Source organism: Sapajus apella, unplaced genomic scaffold, assembly GCF_009761245.1.
Source record: "Sapajus apella isolate SASKATOON/1434 unplaced genomic scaffold, GSC_monkey_1.0 scaffold111, whole genome shotgun sequence".
Taxonomy (NCBI): Eukaryota; Metazoa; Chordata; class Mammalia; order Primates; family Cebidae; genus Sapajus; species Sapajus apella.
In genome coordinates this window covers 5,295,882-5,314,682 of record NW_022437051.1, presented here as the reverse complement: position 1 = coordinate 5,314,682, position 18,801 = coordinate 5,295,882, and the positions used below count along the sequence as shown (strand labels likewise).

Sequence of the window (18,801 nt, the reverse complement as noted above, 5' to 3'; positions counted from 1 at the left end):
CCTCGGTAGTGATAGTCGCCCTTCCCCACACTGAGCTGGGCCATCCTGGGTCCAGCTGCACTTGCTGCGAAACTCTCAATCCAGAACATTTCAGATCGCTTGTTTTGTGGGGGTGGTACCTGCCAAGCCAGATCACCTGGCACCCTGTCTCTGCTTTTCAGTTGAATGGGTGGCTCTTCTCCGAGACGTTCCAGGTGCCGGTTGAAATGGCTGCCCAGATTTGTGTGAGTTTCTGTGCACCAACCCAGCACCAGCTGAAATCACTGTGCTGAAAACTCATAGAGGTTTTTGGCCCAGGAATCTCCTTGTCTGTGGGCAGTAAAAATTTGTTTGGAAATGCGGTGGGCACTCACCCTCTGCATTGTTCTTGCTGGGAACTGCACTCTGGAGCTGTTCCTATTTAGCCATCTTGGATGCCCCCTAATCCAGCATGTTTCTTGACCCTGTGCCTCTTATTTTTCATTGGCTGAGGACCAATTTCCTTGTTCTAAAAATAAAGCTACAAGCAGGCACTTTTTTCTCCATTTGTTGAGGAACATAAACTTACCAAATAATAAAACAAAATGCTATTTCTTGCCAACCTTGGACCAATTTAGGGAGAAGCCTAGTGGGGAATGACTGGTTATAGCTTCAGCCACTCCAGGTTGGGAAAACTGTGCATGGATGGTTGGGAAAACCTTACCAAATGGGGGACAGGCAGTTGTGTCAGTGGATTCTAGCAGATGCACCCTCCATGGCATGGAGGAGTATTGTCCTTTTATGCCAGAGTACCTTAGAAGAATATGGGTGTGGGTTGTGACTTATGAGAGGGGCTAGGCTAACCATGCATGGGTTAAGACACCATATGGTATTAATCTACCTGTGGTTTCAAGTTATATTGGTAAAACAAATATATTCTTAAAATTCAAGTGTATTCTTTACATCTGTATTCAACCATCTGCTATCTAGCAAAATTTAGTATCTTGCAAACTTAAGGCTGTCAGGCTTCTGCTGCTAATTTGAGGATAGCTTGATGGAATTTGCATGGAGGGAGCAGTTCTCTTTTCTCTTTCTGAAATGACCTTCATCTCCCTCTTTATCTGATTGGTTTATCCGTTAAAACCCAGCTTAGGGAAAAAAAGCTTAGACGTTACTTCCCTGCTAAAGCCTTTCCATTTCTAGAAACCTATCCCCAGTGTCCATCCTTCCGAAAGTCAATCCTTGTTTTCTCTCTTTGTTCTCTACCTGGATTGAAGTTGTTTTTGTCCATTAAAACTACCACATTTTATTATCATTTATTTACTTGTCCGTCTACCCTACTAGTGAGATCCTTGGGGATAGAAACTGATTTATTAATTTTCTTAACTATACAGTACCTGGCATATGACAAAAGCTCAATACATGTTTTGAGTAAATGAATGAATCAATCACTGCACCAACTCAAATCACAGTATTTCCCCCCACCTGATTTCAGGTGACCACATCTGATCCCCTTAGATACAAACATTGACCCTGACTAAACCTGTGTTTGCTTTGATTCATAGATGTACTTTTGAACTACTGGCCATCCTTTCTGGAGTGAGTTTAGTTACTCTGGCCTACTGTTCTTTATTCTTTTTCCCCTCACTGACCAGCATGCACTGACCAGCAAAGTCAGAAGACCAGTCTTTCAAGCAGATGTTTTGAATGGGGCAAAGCCTTTTCATCTTGAAGCCCTGTAAGTCATTCCAGAGAGTGTGGGAAAAGCAAAGTGCTTGGCATAGGGTGCAGTAGTAGAAAAGTATCTTAATTATAGTCCTTCACATTTGAGTGAAGTTCTGAAGCTATGAAATAGAAAAGTAGAAATTATCATCTCAGTTACCTTAGTTTCTACGTGTGGACCACAGAAAATCTTCAGGAATCTCCATACTGTGAAATGTACAGTGAAATACTGTAGAATATTGGCAGTAATAATCTTCAGGAATCCCCATACTGTGAAGTATTGTAGAATATTGGCAGTAAGGAGAATTTTATATTCATTCTTAAAAGAGAACTAAGTTAGAGATAGTATCTTCACATTATCATCTCCCTTGAAGACCCTTGTATGGTTTTACTGTTGAAAAGCAGCATTAAAGATAATGCAGTAGCATCATTAGCTGTATGGCTTTGGAAGAACACAGCTTTCATATCAGAAATGTATTTTTCAAAATGTCTATACTATTTCTTTTTTAATAATTTTATATTTTTAGCTTTCATTTTAGATTGAGGGGTACTTGTGCAGGTCTGTTATGTGGGTATACTGGGTGATGCTAAGGTTTGGGTGCAAATGATCCTGTCACCCAAATACTGAGCGTAGTTACCCAATAGTTTTCCAGTCCTTACTCCTTTTTTTTCATTCCCGCTTTGGTTGTCCCCAATGTCAGTTGTTCCCATCTTTATGTCTATGTGTACCCAATGCCTGCCTCCCACTTAGAAGTGAGAATATGTAGTATTTGGTTTTCTGTGCCTGTGTTAATTTGCTTAGGATAATGGACTCCAGCTGCATCCATGCTCCTACCAAGGACAATATTTCATTCTTGGCTGCGTAGCATTCCATGGTGTGTGTGTGTGTGTGTGTGTGTGTGTGTGTGTGTGTGTGTGTGTACTTTTTCATGTGAGAATTCATCCAATAAAATATTGATGAGTGTGGCACGGGAGTGTAGAATTAGAAGTGCTTGATATGGAAAACAATGTATACATTTCAGAAATCTTTATGTAGCTCTTCTGGAATGTGGGCAGAAATGAGTTTCATGGTTTTCTCTATGGTCAGCCATTTTCTATTGTACTCACCTTGTAAGAAGATACTTAATTTACCACAATTAACTAAAGCTTTTGTTTAAAAAGTGTATCTTATGGAAAACAGAACAGAGGTGACTAATTTTTTGTGCGCAGTAAATAATGTTTTTAAGTAAACAGTTCTACAACCAGGTGAAGGAAACGATTAAGTAGAAATTGGGAGTTGCATGTAATTTTTTAAAAGATTGTGAAACTTGTTAATATTATACATGCTTGTCCAACTTTTCTATTTTCAAATTATTCCAGTAACAAATGTTTATGCAATAGATATGATTGCAAAAGGTTGTGTTACTATATAATGTAAATGCAAGAGGATCAGTGTTTAAGCAATTAGTCAAAACCTCTAATTTGTCTCTTCCCAAATGTAATGTATTATCTCTTGAGTTATCTAGAAGCAGACGTAGTTGTAAGAAACATGAGAAAAGTTGGCTATATAGGAAGTTTGTTCATACACAAAACTTCAAGATTTTTAGTTTGTAACCTTCATTAGAAATTTTTAAATAGTTAAAAGCAACTCTAATTGTAATTACTTGATATCAATTGTTCTTCGGGCATAGTTCTTAAAAGAGAAATTGTAGGAGTATGCTACTCTCATTTCAACAGATAATCATTTAAGATGCTATATTGGTAGAAAACAGCTCCAGAATAATGAGGATAGTTTATATGTTTTGTAGAGATTCTGTAATCATCAATTTTTAGAAAGTACACTTCATACAAAGCCAAATTTCTGCTTTTGTTTTGTTATTTTTCTTTTGTTAGGTTGATTTCAGCTTGTTGTTTTTGACCCTTGCCTACTAAATGGTACTTTGCCCCATTATACTTAATTTTATTAATTTTTTTGAAAAGTGTTTTTCCATTTCGCTACAACATTTTACATTTTCTCTAATATGTGTTTACATAAATTCACTTTGAAGAAATACATTTATACTATCAGCTTTATGGAGTTACTGAAAAGCAATGCCATCATCAGTGAGACTATAATTATTTTGTAGATTAGTCTTTTCATCATGATTTTGCATTACATTGTTCCAGCTAGATCAACAAATTGATTATTATATTATACTATATCATGAATAATGCCCAAAGGCTTAGTAATATGAGTGAAACTTACCGGGGATGATATTTTATTAAGCTGCCATATTTAAATGGTGCTGCAATTTAGCTATTCCACTGAATCTACGTAGAGTGCATGCTTGACGTAGTTAAGAAAAGGTTTTGTTAGCTTTCTTTATATTGAATGTTTGAGTAACACACAGTTCTGTTGTGCATTAGGATTTGAATCCCTATGTACAAGAATATTTACTACTTTCTTTGTTTCATTTCAGAATGTCCTTATTTAAAAGTGTATGAGGCTATTTATAATCGACTCTGTGGAAGTGATTAAAGAGGTGTGAATAATAGGTTATTGGAACTTGACAGCTCATGGTTTGCTAAACTAGTGTTAGAACATTTATGCTGCTCAGATGTACCTTATTTTCCTAAGGTGAGAATTTCTGTTTTGACATGTGGTTTGTTGGTGTAATATATTGCATAGGTTTTTCTCTTTTAAGCTGTTTACCAAATCTTGATATTTTATTGCCTTATTTTACATTTTCAGCCTGATGAATCAACATTTTATGCTTAATAATAATAACCGTAGTATAGGCTATAAACAAAATAGTGAGTGTAGACAGAGTACTGGTCCTTAAGTGGAGCATCAGCCTTCCATTTCAAGCTATCCTATAAAATAAATACAATCAAGGTGGGTTTTTTTTTTTTAATGGGAAAAAAAGCTCCTTTCTTACAGAACATTTGAAAAAATTTGATAGGTTAACATTCAGTAGTTGTTACTTTGGGAGGAATGTTAGAACTTCTCAAGAAATTTGGGATAGATAGCCAAAAAAAGAAGGGGTATATATTTAGTATTTTATTAAATATTAATTTTAAATACAAAAACCAGAAAACCACGAATTTGAATCAATTGAATTTGGGTTAGACAGCCTTTTTTTTAAGAATAAAAAGAAATCTAGGAAAGTATTTTTTAAATTTTGAGTAAACCATTACTAAATGAATTTCCACTGTTAGTTCTGATGGATTCAGAGCATCGCCATTTGGTAGCACTCTCAAGTATTCTCAAGATTTACTAAAATCCATTTTAATAATTACAATTCAATTTTCCTTTAGCCAGGATGGTAATATTTCTAAAAAGAATGTGGTAGGCAAAACTGTGGCAGAGAAAATATGGCCTCATAGAAAACAAAGGTTAAGGAAATAAAAGTAAAAATTACTTTGTATATATTCTACAATAAACCTGAGACATTCTTTTTAAAAATCCAAAATTAAGCACATTTCTCAACATGAAGAACTTCCTAGACTAATTATTCATCACTGGACCCATTTACTCAGTTGTGATCTGTAGCATCAGTCACTCACAAATTTTGAATTATGTAAATTATACCCATTTTAAAGTTTTTTTTCTTTGTTTGTTTGTTTTTGAGATGGAGTTTTCGCTGTTGTTACCCAGGCTGGAGGGCAATGGCGCGATCTCGGCTCACCGCAACCTCCGCCTCCTGGGTTCAGGCAATTCTCCTGCCTCAGCCTCCTGAGTAGCTGGGATTACAGGCACGCACCACCATGCCCAGCTAATTTTTTGTATTTTTAGTAGAGATTGGGTTTCACCATGTTGACCAGGATGGTCTCGATCTCTTGACCTCATGATCCACCCGCCTCAGCCTTCCAAAGTGGTGGGATTACAGGCGTGAGCCACCGCGCCCGGCCCATTTTAAAGTTTTTAAACTATCTGGCCTGAAACCTGATTTTTTCCTTGATTTTCACCTTGTTTCCTTTTTCACGGCTGAGAAATTATTGTGTGGCAGTCTATATTTTGATGGTACTTAAGGGTATATTTTTCTAGACCTCACCTTCTCCTCACATATTAAAAAGTTGGAGTACAGATGTTTACCAAAGGGTGGTATAATTGTTAGAATGTATCAGTTGTATATGCATACATATAAATAACCCAAAGGTTTTATAAAAATTAAATGTGATGATGTATTTGAAGAATGCTGCAAGAATTTATTTCTGGAGTACCATGGTACTTTGGAGAGAACTCCAGAGACCTATTTTTATCCTTTTCTTCTAATTACTCTCTGTGTGAATTTGAATAGTTTGCTTAACTTTACTAAGTTTTCTGTATCTTTTCCTTAAAAAGTGATAATAATACCATCTCTACCAGTGTCACGGTAGTATTGCTCTAAGGATGTTCTAGTTATAGTGCTTTGTAACTTGTGAATTGCAACGGAATTGTAAGATTTGCCAGTGTTGTACTTGTTGCCAATCTGAAGATTCAAGCTCTAAGTTGAATAGAAAGTATGTGACCTAGAGAAAACATTACTCTGCCCCCTACCCTCACCCCACCCCCATTACTCAGGTTGACAGCTATTCTTAGTTGAGAGATATTGGGGAAAAGAGGACAGTTTAAAGAGCTCCCTGTAGATATTCATTTACTTCTAGTTCATTTTGGTCTTAGACGCTTTTCTTAAAAGACAGTTGTATATCAGTAATTTCAATCTAAAGTCTGTAGAATACTAGGACGTTCTGATTATAGAGTCAGTCTAACTTTATAACCCTAGAGTAGTACAGAGAACTCTCATGTTTAGGTTTTCCAACTGAGGACATCCTGTGATCTGACTGTTTCTAGTGCACAAGCTAATCCCACCCATATCCTGTTTGTGAGTAATTGGATAGATGCCTGGAAATTCTAGTGTCAGATTGTATAGTACCTTCTACAACAGAAATCCCTACTTTGAGTTGATTTATCCTCTACCTAAACAAACACTTCTCATAGGTGAACCTCTATTCTCAAAAGGCAAGGTTACATAACATAGATCTCTAGTTCTGTTTTTGTAGTCATGCTTTGGATGGCACTTGCCATTGATCTGGATCAGAGACATATGTAAAATACAAGCACAGGGTATTGTTTTTCTATATAACTAAGACAGTAAATTTTGAATTGTATGCCTCTTCCCATGAATATCAAAGATAGCTTTGTAGGAAAATAAATGATTTTGTCTTAAATTATCTTTTTTATCTAAATTATTAAGAATAGGAAAATACCATTTGCATCATTGTAGGCTCTCTTTTTGGGTTCTTTTTATAATATATCAAAATAATATTTAAAAAACTGGATGCATATAGGTGTATGCAAGCTTGTCTTAATTCAGAACAAAATTCCATTGTTCAAAGACATGTGTAATAGTTCTGGGGTTTATTACAGCATTGTGATAAAGGGCACAGGTTCTAGAATCAGTATCCTGGGTATAAATGTTAACTCCACCACTTGCTAAAGAATTCTACTGGGCATGGTGAAAATAAGACCTTTCTTCTGTCTAATTGTTATAGTCTTACCCATAATTTGTGAATTAATAAAAATTCTTTTGGTTGGGAGTTTTGGAACCCCAACTCTATTAGTAGGTATAAGCCATAAAAGGGAAGTACTGAAAAGTATAAAAAATGATAGATTCAGGTATTGGTTGATACCACAGCTCAAACTATAGTATGACTCACTTTCTTTCTCTCCCTGAACCTTGCTTGTATTTCCTCCTCCCCCTCCTTTGTCTAAGACAAGGCTTGAACTGATGGCTTTAAAAATCAATGAATCTCTGATGGTTGGTTGTAGTTCTGTGGGGTACGTGGTTATACCCCCTTGTCATTTCTGATTGTGTTTATTTGAATTTTTGGTCTCTTCTTATTTATTAGTCTAGCTAGCAGTCTATTTTATTAATTTTTTTCAAAAAACTAGCTCTTGAATTTATTGATCTTTTGAATGGTTTTTCTTATCTCTGTCTCCTTCAGTTCAGCTCTGATTTTGGTTGTTTCCTGTCTTCTGCTAGCTTTGGAGTTTGTTTGCTCTTGATTCTCCATTTTCTTTTAGTTGTGATGTCAGGCTGTTATCTTGAGATCTCACCATCTTTTTGATGCGGACATTTGGTGCTGTAAATTTCTCTCTTAACACCACCTTAGCTGCATCCCAGAGATTCTGGTACATTTTCTCTTTATTTTCATTAGTTTTAAAGAACTTCTTGATTTCGTCCTTAATTTCATTATTTACCCAGAAGTCATTCAGGAGTAGGTTATTCAGTTTCCATTTAATTGTATGGTTTTGAGTGATTTTCTTAGTCTTGATTTTGAATTTGATGGCGCTGTGGTCCAAGAGACTGTTATGATTTGTTTACATTTGCTAAGGAGGGTTTTACTTTTGATTATGTGAGCAGTTTTATAGAGAGCGCCATGTGCTAGTGAAAAGAATGTATATTCTGTTGTTTTTGGGTGAAGAGTTCTGTAAATATCTATCAGGTCCATTTGATCCAGTGCTGAGTTCAGGTCCTGAATATCTTTGTTAACTTTCTGTCTCAGTGATCTCATATTGTCAGTAGAGTGTTAAGTTTCCTACTATTATTGTGTGAGAGTCTCAGTCTCTTTGAAGGTCTCTAAGAAGTTGCTTTATGAATCTGGGTGCTCCTGTGTTGGATACACATATTTAGGATAGTTTGATCTTCTTGTTAAATTGAACACTATACCATTATGTAATGCCCTTCTTTGTCTTTTTTAAAATCTTTGTTGGTTTAAAGTCTGTTTTGTCAGAAAATAGGATTGCAACCCCTGCTTATTTTGTTTTCCATTTGCTTGGTAGATTTTCTTCCATCCCTTTATTTTGAGCCTATGTGTGTCATTGCATGTGAGATGGATCTCTTGAAGACAGCATACCAATGGATCTTGGTTCTTTATCCAACTTGCCATTCTGTGTCTTTTAATTGGGGCATTTAGCCCATTTACATTTAAAGTTAATAGTGATGTGTGTGGATTTGATCCTGTCATAACGATGCTAGCTAGTAACTTTGCAGACTTGTTTATGTGGTTGATTTTATAGTGCCACTGGTCTGTGTACTTAAGTGTGGTTTTGTATTATATGGTAATGTCTTTCCTTTCCCTATTTAATGTTTCCTTCAGGAGCTCTTGTAAGGCAGATGTGGTAACAAATTCTCTCCGCATTTGCTTGTCTGAAAGGATCTTATTTCTCCTTCACTTATGATGCTTAGTTTGGCTAAATATGAAATTCTGGGTTAGAATTTCTTTAAGAATGTTGAATATTGACTCACAATTTCTTCTGGTTTGGAGGGCTTCAGAGGCCATTATCCTTAGCAAACTAACACAAGAATACTGCATGTTCTCACATATAAGTAGGAACTAAATGATGAGAACACATGGACACATAGAGGGAAACAACAGACACTGGCACCTGCCAGAGGGTGGAAGGTATGAGGAGGAGAGGATCAGAAAAAATAACTAATGGGTACTAGGCTTAATACCTGGGTGATCAAATAGTATGTACAGCAGACCCTCATGACACAAGTTTATCTATGTAACAAACCTGCATTTGTACCCCTTAACTTAAAAGTTAAAAAAAAAAAAAGTCAGTGAATCTGTTGGGAATACTTACAGGCAGAACTCTTACTTGAGGGAAGGTTTCATACAGAATTCTGACATTCTGTTTTTGATATTCTTTGTATGTAATTGCATATTATTTTGAAATATAAAGCTTTTAATATTCTTAAACTTATAAATGACATTTGTAATAGTATGCTATTTAAGATTTTATACTGGTTAAGGTATAGACTGTTAGAATGAATTCAGGGTAAACTGTGTTTGTGTACTGGGGAAACTGTGTAGGGGCAGTTTACAGGGTCATCTGTTAGTTACTGAAATAGGCAATTTATATAAATTGTTCATTTAGTTTTTAAAATAATCTTATAAATAGTTATTATTCTCTCATTATATGTGAGGAAAATACAAGAAACTGCTTCCTTTTGCAAACCAAACACTGCCTTTAAACATAGCATCTTAGACTGCTACTACCCTGCAGACATGACTAGAACTTACTAAAAATTATCTTTTTTCACCTTAATAATGACTTAGTAATATGGCTTTTATCTAAATTTTCTAATTTTTCCATATTAACATGTAAATCAATTTGAACTGTGAAATTTGAATTTACTTTAATAAAAATAATTTCACCACTGCTAATACAGTGTAAAATTTTTAGGCTTAGCTTATGATTAACATTACTTGGGAAATAAACTGCTTCACATTTACTTATACACATAATTTATATAGAAAATAAATCAGTCTATGGAAATAGATTATAAGCCTTTTTAGCTACAGAAACAAAATTGTTTAGAATGAACTTACATAGCAAGACAAAACTAAAACCAGGCTTTAGAAACTAGCGTAATACAAAGCTTACAATTTACAAAAATTACTTCATTTAAATAGCAATTATTTTTATTTACTTTCATTGAAAAAATAAAATGCTGTGATTCAACTTAAAGTATATAGTCTTTTGCATGGTTGGGATGATTTTGTAAGGCCCAAATCAGTACTGCTTACTACTGTACAAAGGGTGTATTTGTTTTATGGGTCATGTTTCTGGTTCTTTCACCCAGAACAAAAATTTAAAGGGAAACATTTTCTTCTGTTTCCAGAAGAAATCTGTTGAGGTATATGGAGAGAATGATGCACAACCCTAAATTGGCAGAGAACTTGGGTGTGTATACAAGGAGCTAATCTCTCACTTAGTTCCAGGTACATGTCTTGGTTGTTGACCAGAAAAGTACCTGGCCAGAAGCTCACATATCTCTCCTCGTATTTTCCTTCCTATAAATGTGGCCTTGCCTGGTGAGAGCATTGCCTTAAACTAAACTGGAAATAAAAAGCAGCATTCATTATACTATACACTTGATCTTAGCCAAAAAGGCAAGAAGCAATCATTCATTATACTATAAATATCAACTGTATGAGGAGAAATAGTGGGCAGACAGATCACTCCAGGACATGCCTAGTATTATGACATCCCAGAGTATGTTGCAGAGATCCTATTATGTAAACATCTCAGAAGCATATTTAAACAAAATTTATTTTAAATTTTAGTTTTTATAAGCTTTTTAAAACTCCACATACTACTTTTAGTGGGATATAAGGATTATCAAGTCAAACTTCAAAAAATTGGAAACCCTAAAATGCCATACAGAAAATAAAGTTCTCTGAACCTAGGTGCTACTAATTCATTCAAGATAAATTTAATCATTTATTATTTATGGATATAATCTAATGGAATAATTTTAATACTTTAATGAAAACACTGCTTTAACCACATGTACAAAACTCACAGGAAAACCTGAAAATTCTTAATTATAAACTCTAAGACCTATTTAGTATAACTAACAGTTAAGAGGATTGTCTTTAAATCTTTATGAGGATGTGAAGTGAAGCAACATAAACACTAATTTGTTGACAAAGTAGTTTATTTTAAACATATAAGAACAGAAAAGGTAGAGACTTTGTGGTTATAAATTTGGACAGGAATATATTGAAATATGTGTATGTGGATACAGATATCAGTGTCCTGGTTCCTGCCTCCAAAAAGCATATGTTCTTTTTAAGGAGTCAACACAGGTATGATAAAATAGTGAAAGAATTATACCAATGATACTGAGTAAGTACTAATTAACTATCCCCAGAATATAGTGTAGACCAACATTGTCCAATAGAACTTTTTTTGATGAAAGAAATGTTCTCTATTTGTTTTCTCTAATAGCCATTGGCTACCTGTGCTTAGTTAGCACTTGAAATGTATGCTGTATGAATGAGGAATTTAATTTTATAATTTTATTTAGAAATTTAATTAACTAACTTAAAAATAGGCATTGTGGCTCACACCTATAATCCCAGCACTTTGGGAGGCCAAGGCAGGTGGATTGCTTGAGCTCAGGAGTTTGAGACCAGCCTTGGCAATATGGCAAAACCCTTTCTCTACAGAAAATGAAAAAATTAGCCAGGTGTGGTGGTGTGTGCCTGTGGTTCCAGCTACTCAGGAGGCTGAGGAAAAAGGATCACTTGAGCCTGGAAGGTTGAGGCTACAGTGAGCTGTGATCATGCCACTGCACTCCAGTGTGAGCAATAGAGCACAAGTCCCTTTCTCAAAATTTTTTTAAAATCCAGTATGAATAGATACATTTGATTAGTGGCTAACCTTATTAAATGGTACAATTCTGAAAAGATACATGTCTCAGGAACCCTTCATTTAAAGTGATTTACAGCCCCAAAGTGGTTTTGACTGTGTAGGTTATGTTTATTGATATTTATCATATTAAAAATAGAAAAAATTTTAAATATTCATTCTTAATAATAAGGTTACTACATGTTAAGATAAAATATCTTTGAGGAAAAACTCTATTTTTTTTAAAAGAGTGACATTGTTTTACATGTTTACAAATCTCTTTAATGTGTAGCTTAATATAAGGCTGTTGAATTCTCATATCTGCTTCTACATCCTAGCTGTTGCAATGTATTGAACTGTATTAAAACCTAACCTCATATAAATACATAGTTGGAATTAGCCTTTTTAGATAATTGTGGATATTCTTTGATTACTGTACCAAAACTCAGTTTCTTAAAGTTTAGTTTTGATGTAAAATATGAAACCATATCAATGAATTTTATAGTTTGTTACATTAAAAATCACTGCTCTCTTGAACTTTGAGTGGGCTTTTTACCCACTTATGAATTTGCAACATCATACATTAGTTATTTGGAATATATTGGTTCACTGAATTATGCAGATCTTCCAAATGTTGACACATTACATTTTACCAGAATTAAAAATCACTAATAGTAGCACCAATCTTATTAGAAGGGCCTTCAAAATTAGGAAATTGTAAAACTCAACTGTAGTTAACATGTTTTCCAAAATTGTCATTTATATCTGAAAGCTGAAATTTTATTGGTAACAAATTTGGCCAATTTGTTTTTCTTAAAATGACAGACATACTTGGTTTATTTTTTGAGAAAAATATCTGCCAAATACTCAAACCTGAATAACCATTGTTTGTCAGTTAGTTATTCTTTCAAGTTAAATTGATGTACCATGAAAAAAGCAGCTAGTTCGGCTGGCAACTCAATTCCAGGACTGATTTTCTGTAAGACAGCTGTTACACTTTGATGTCCAGCAGAAGTGTTTTGTGTATACATCCCATTTTTGTTGTACAGAACATTAAAAAGACATACACTAAAGGGTCAAAACTTATTAAAGTAATTTTTACTTCTTCATCAAGGATGTACTTAAGTGAAAGTGGCAAATGTTTTAACTGGAAATGCATGGCAGTGAGGGATACAAGATTATAGTTTGCTGCTGCTGCCTTGGTAAGTGCTAAGATGCCAACAGTTTGACCTACCATTGTCTTTGTATCATCAGTGCAAATGCCAAAGGAGTGAAAAGGGCAAGTAATGCCTTAGTAGTATTATAAAAATGGTTTTGACCTTGCTGGAAAGATAATAACAGAGGAAAGAAATTGCTTTTAGTTAGAATAAGTTAGAGAAGACTCCATGATAGAGATCAGTGTAATATGCATGCCCTACTTTATTTTTCTTTACCTACTTCTTTCTATAAAAACAAAAGTAGGAAAGCTATTAACATGTTAAAAATTGTTTATTTTTTAGTCATTCTTTGATTCAGCAATTAACTACTTTGCATTAAGTGATTTTTGTTGTTGATATATGGGAAATACATAATGTTTAGAATAATGATCATGCTAATAAAGCATCTATGCCCCTACTATAGAGCATTGCTGTGTGCTGGGCACTGTATTTATCTGCTTTTAAATGCACTGACATACTCTTCATGGTAACCTAAGGAGGTAGGTTTTATAGAAAGTTCACTGGAATTAGTGCCAGGCTCACAATTTTTGTATAACTAGATAAATTACTTCTTTGGGTTTCAGTTTTCTCAAGTATAAAATAGGAAACTGAGACATATCTTCAGATCCTTACCAGGCTTAAAATTCATTAATTAAACATATATTTCACAGCAGGGTAACCCTTTATTGACACATTATCAGAATATTCCACATTTGGTTAGGAAGCCGTAAAAACAATTACCAAATCATTAACATAAACTTTATGAAACTTTATGTCCCTTTCATTTTAAAATTCATGGAGTCAATACATTTTTTATAGCACATAATTCTTTACTGATACGTAATTGGAACACTGAACACTTGACCAGTGGTAGTGTGAACATAAATAGTAAATGTGAACACAATGTAAAAATGATGGGATATGGTCACTGTGGCAAAGGAATACAAAAGCACAAAGAACAAGAGTCAGGAAAGGTCAAGAAGAGCATCACTAAAGCAGCAGTGGCTTAGTTTGTTTATTAATTCAGCAGATATCTTACATGCCTTTGCTATGCCCTATAAAGGGCATAACAAAACTTAGAACTTAGGCTACTGGAAGAACAAAATAATGCCCTTGCCTTCATGGAGCTTACATTTCAGTGAGGGAGTGTGGTAGGTAGAATAAGGGCCTCCCAAATAAGTCCATGTCCTAATCCTAGAACCTGTGAATATGTTTCATTGCTTAACAAAGGAGTATTAAGTAGCAAAGGCATTAAGGTCACTAATTAGGTGACCTTAAAATCGGGACATTACTTTGGGTTGCCTGGCTAAGCATAATACAGTGTTCCTTAAAAGTGGAAGCTGGTGTTTGAAGAAAGGTCCGTGTCAGAATGATGTGACATGAGAAAGTTTCAACTGGCCATTGATGGCTTTGAAGATGAAAGGGGCCATGTGCCAAGGAATGCAGCAGCCTCTAACGGTTCTGCCAACATCTTGATTTTAGTCCAGTGAGACCTATATCAGACACCTAATTGTGAAATAATAAATGTATGCTATTTTAAGCCTCTTAGGAATATGTTGATTTGTTACATCAACAATAGAAAACTAATGCAGAGTAAAAGAAAGTAAACAAGTAACTAAACAAGATACAGACTGTTATGGATGCCTTGAAGGAAATAAATAGGATGATGTGAAAGAGTAAAGGATAGAGCATGTTAGTTTAGATGGTCATGGAAGTCTTCTTTGGAACTATGACACTGGAGTGGAAAAGAAAGAGCCAGCCTTGTGGAGTTGGAAACAGAGCATCCCAGGCAGAGGGAAAGGCAAGTGCAAGGGCATGGGGTAGAGAAGGCTTGCCTTTTACAAAGAACAAACAGGTCATTTAGTGAGAATGAATAGAATAGTGGAAAAGGTGCAGGCCCAGAAATGTGGAGCCTTGCAGGAATGATGGAACAATAGAGAGCCATTGGAAGGTTTTAAGAAGCAGAGTGATACATTTTGCTTTATGTTTTTGAAAGATCACCCTGGCTGTTATGTGGTAAATAGAGACAAGGGACCAATGAGATGGGTATTGTAGTCCAGAGGAGGAAACAAACTAGTGGCATTGATTCCTGGAGAGGATTGTTGATGATGGACAGGATATGAGTTCCAAAAGATGAGTAGGAATTTGGTCCTAGAGAAGAAGAATTCATAGCAGAAGGATGAAAGTTCAGGGATGTCTGGGAAATGGAATGTACTTTGCAGAATAGTAGCAAGTGAAGATGAAGAGATCGTGTAAGCCATTAGGTATGCAGTTAGGAGACCCTTATTTGCCGTGGATGAGAGTTTGGAATTTATGGCATAAGCAATGGGAGAGCCATCAGAAATTTTGAATTTAGAGAACAAAACAATATCTGACCTGAGGTTTTGTGGTTATTATGTATGTCTTCCATTTTCATTCTGAAGTAAAGGAGAATAATAAGGGTACTTTCAATTTTATTATCTCAGATTCTGAGACGTTCAGAAAGATTTGATTAAGTACTTGTCAGTGAAGTCTTTAATAATTCATTGGGAACCTCACTTTTATTCGGTTTCATTTTTGTTTTTTGTTTTTTTGTAAGGATTTTCTTTTCATTTATGGGTTCTACTCTCCTGCTGTCTTTGGAGAGACAGTACAGTAACCTGTTCAGAGCATGGACTCCAGTGCCCCATGGCCTAGGATACCATCCTGGCTACCGGTACCAACTGGTCAACCTTTGGCAAGTTATATAACCCTCTAAGTCTCGGTTTCATTGCTATAAAATAAATATAATAATAACTCTTACTTGAAGTGGCTCCTGTAAGGATTAACTGATTCAGTGCATGTAAAGCACTGAATATGTGATAAGCACTTTCTGGGTCAGGGTTTGGAACAGGGTGCAGAAGTAAACGAGGAGCATTGGTTGTAAGCTTTTCTATCGATAAGTAATAGAAATGTGATAGGTTATAATTTCTTTAAAGTACTTTTAAAATGCCCATTTCCCAGTTCCTTTTCATATCTGGTGTTAAATTTGCTATTTATATGTGTTTTTCCAAGAATGTCCACTTCTTTCATCACAGAGCCCACTTGCTCTCCAAGAAAAAAATTTATATAAGAAAATGAGTAGTTACTTTGCATGGTCTTCTGGTTTATTGGATATTATTTATTTTCTGGAATAAGTTATGTCCATAGAGGATTATAATTCACACTGCTACTCAGGTAACTCAGGTAAAACAAAACATGAGGAATTTTTTGGTGTGACAGTTAAAATTTATTTAACTTTCAAACTTTCCAAATATTTCATTTAACCTCTCGAAAATTTCACATTTCCAAATGACATATATTTGATTTCCAGTATATTTCAAATAAAAAAGAAACAAAATACTCAATTTGACCTCTGTGGCACATTAGCAAGGTATAAAAGAGAGATTAACATAATTAGGTAAGGACTCTTACAGTATTTATTTTCTATATCATTTATAATTAAGCATTTAATTATGTACTGTGGCATTTCTCTATATAATTCATATATGTTACTCATATTTGTAAAGATGACATATCTTCGAGGTGGAGACTATAGATATTAAATGTCTTAATTTTCCTATCTTCTGAAGCACTTAAGTCAGAGAAACTAAATTATTCATTCTAATTTGACAACTCACAATCTTGTAACATATTATAATGCTTAGAAGAGCTCAGTAAAACTAAACTCTAGTTACCTATAAATTGTTTGTTTGTAATACTTCATTAGGAAATAAATTCCAATTAAAATTTCATTAATTATGCCCCTTGCTCTTCCATGTTTTTCCAATGTAGGAGTAGAAAGATTTTTCTTTACAAGACTAGACTCAGGGATTAGTACCCCATGTTGAAATTTGACTCTCAGGAAAGCTTCCAGAGAGGAAGTCTCCAAGCTGGGGACCAATAAGCCTTACTTAGATTACTGTATGTTTTCACTCCCCTGAAGGTAAGGGAGAATCTATCCTCAAACTACGTCCTTGGGGTTCATGATCTTTTTCTCTTCACTTTTCCTATGATTTCCCTTCCCATGGTCAGGAGTTTTAAATTACATATACAGCATTACTAGTTTAAAGGAATCTTTCTTCATCTTATTTTCACAACCAGTTCTACTAATCAATGAGTCTCAAATCCAATCAAAGCAAAATTACCTCCTGGGATGAGTAAATGACAAAATATTTCTTAAAATTTTTTCAGAAAATGAGAAAAACAGAATCATGCCAACTCCTGTGGTTGAAACTATTTAAATGTTTGGCTGTATGTGTGGGTATATGTGAGATACTATAACCTGTACTTTGGGGGTGCCCATTGTCCTTGACAAGTAAAAGTGTATACTCTCCACAAGGGCTTCCTCCTGGCATCTGTGTAGTATGAGGGCAGCTTCCCTTAGCACGAGCTGAAAGGAGAAGTCACTTGTCCTCGTGTTCGGCAAGTATTACCTTCCTTTTCCTTTTGTATAATGTTATGTAGCCATAAATAGGAAAGGTGAATGTTTTTCATACTTCAAAATAGACTGCTGTCTTTCAAAAGAAGAAAACACATCTTATTATTGTTTCATAAAACCATAAAATAATCATTTCCGTTTCAAAATGCATGATGTTTATTTGTAGCATAGTATTCATCAACTAATAAATGTCCTTTTTACCTTTCATTATTCTTTAAATTGTATTTCAGTACCCTGATTACTGTTTTTAATTATACGTCCTATTCACTGTGATACCAAATTTAAATAACATAAAAATGTTGAGCAAGAGAGCTGGGTGCAGTGGCACATACCAGTCAGTAATCCTAACACTTTGGGAGGCCAGGCCGGAGGATTGCTTGGGGCCAGGAGCTCAAGACCACTACAGGCAACAGCAAGACCTTGTCTCTATTTCAAAAAAAGTTCTTTAAATTACCTGGATGTGGTGGCACAGGCCTTTAGTCCCAGATGCTTGAGAGGCTGAGGCAGGAGGATCACTTGAACCTAGCAGTACACACACAGCTGCAGTGAGCTATGATCGTGCCACTGCACTCCAGACTGAGTGACAGTGAAACCCCATGTCTAAAGTATACATATACATATATACATACATAGAAATACATACATATACATATGTACATACATACATACATGGAGAGCCAGCAAATATTTTGCCCAATCTCAGTTCAGTTTTCTAAAGTTTGCCACTAGCAACAGTATGCTGAAAATCATGTGACTTTTTCTTTGCACATTTAAAATATATCTTTAAATTTTCTTAAGCAATATAAACATTCAAATATTATAAAAGGAATAAGGCAAAAAAACAAGTCACTCTTTTAGTACCTCATTTCCTCATTTGTATATCCTTCTAGACATTGTGAATTGATGTTAAGGTACATGTATATATGGATACTATACTGCATTTACTGTATTTTCTGCAAGAATGTATTTTGGGAAACTCTGTATATCAGTACCAAGCAATATGTCTTAGATGACTATTAAAGTTTTTTTAAAATAGTTAAAAACAAGTTTTCAAATAAACAGGCCAGGCGTGGTGGCTCACACCTGTAATCCCAGCACTTTGGGAGGCCGCGGCAGGTGGATCAAGAGGTCAAGAGCTGGAGACCATCGTGGTCAACATGGTGAAACCCCGTCTCTACTAAAAATACAAAAATTAGCTGGGCATGGTGGCGCGTGCCTGTAGTCCCAGCTACTCGGGAGGCTGAGGCAGGAGAATTGCCTGAACCCAGGAGGCGGAGGTTGTGGTGAGCCGAGATCACGCCATTGCACTCCAGCCTGGGTAACAAGAGCGAAACTTCATC

The 18,801-nt window shown here is 35.2% G+C and overlaps 1 protein-coding gene across 25 annotated transcripts in view; it reads left to right on the top strand.

Annotated features, from left to right (window-relative positions):
* ZEB1 (zinc finger E-box binding homeobox 1) overlaps nt 1–18,801 on the top strand; it is a 202,861-nt gene that overhangs the window by 100,209 nt on the left and 83,851 nt on the right. The window contains exon 1 of one of the 25 annotated variants that reach the window (XM_032259705.1): nt 2,459–4,276. The exons of the other annotated variants lie outside the window; for them this stretch is intronic. The gene's annotated coding sequence lies outside the window, so the exon portion shown is untranslated. Of the gene's footprint in view, nt 1–2,458; nt 4,277–18,801 lie in introns of those variants that run through there. 25 annotated transcript variants of the gene reach the window in all.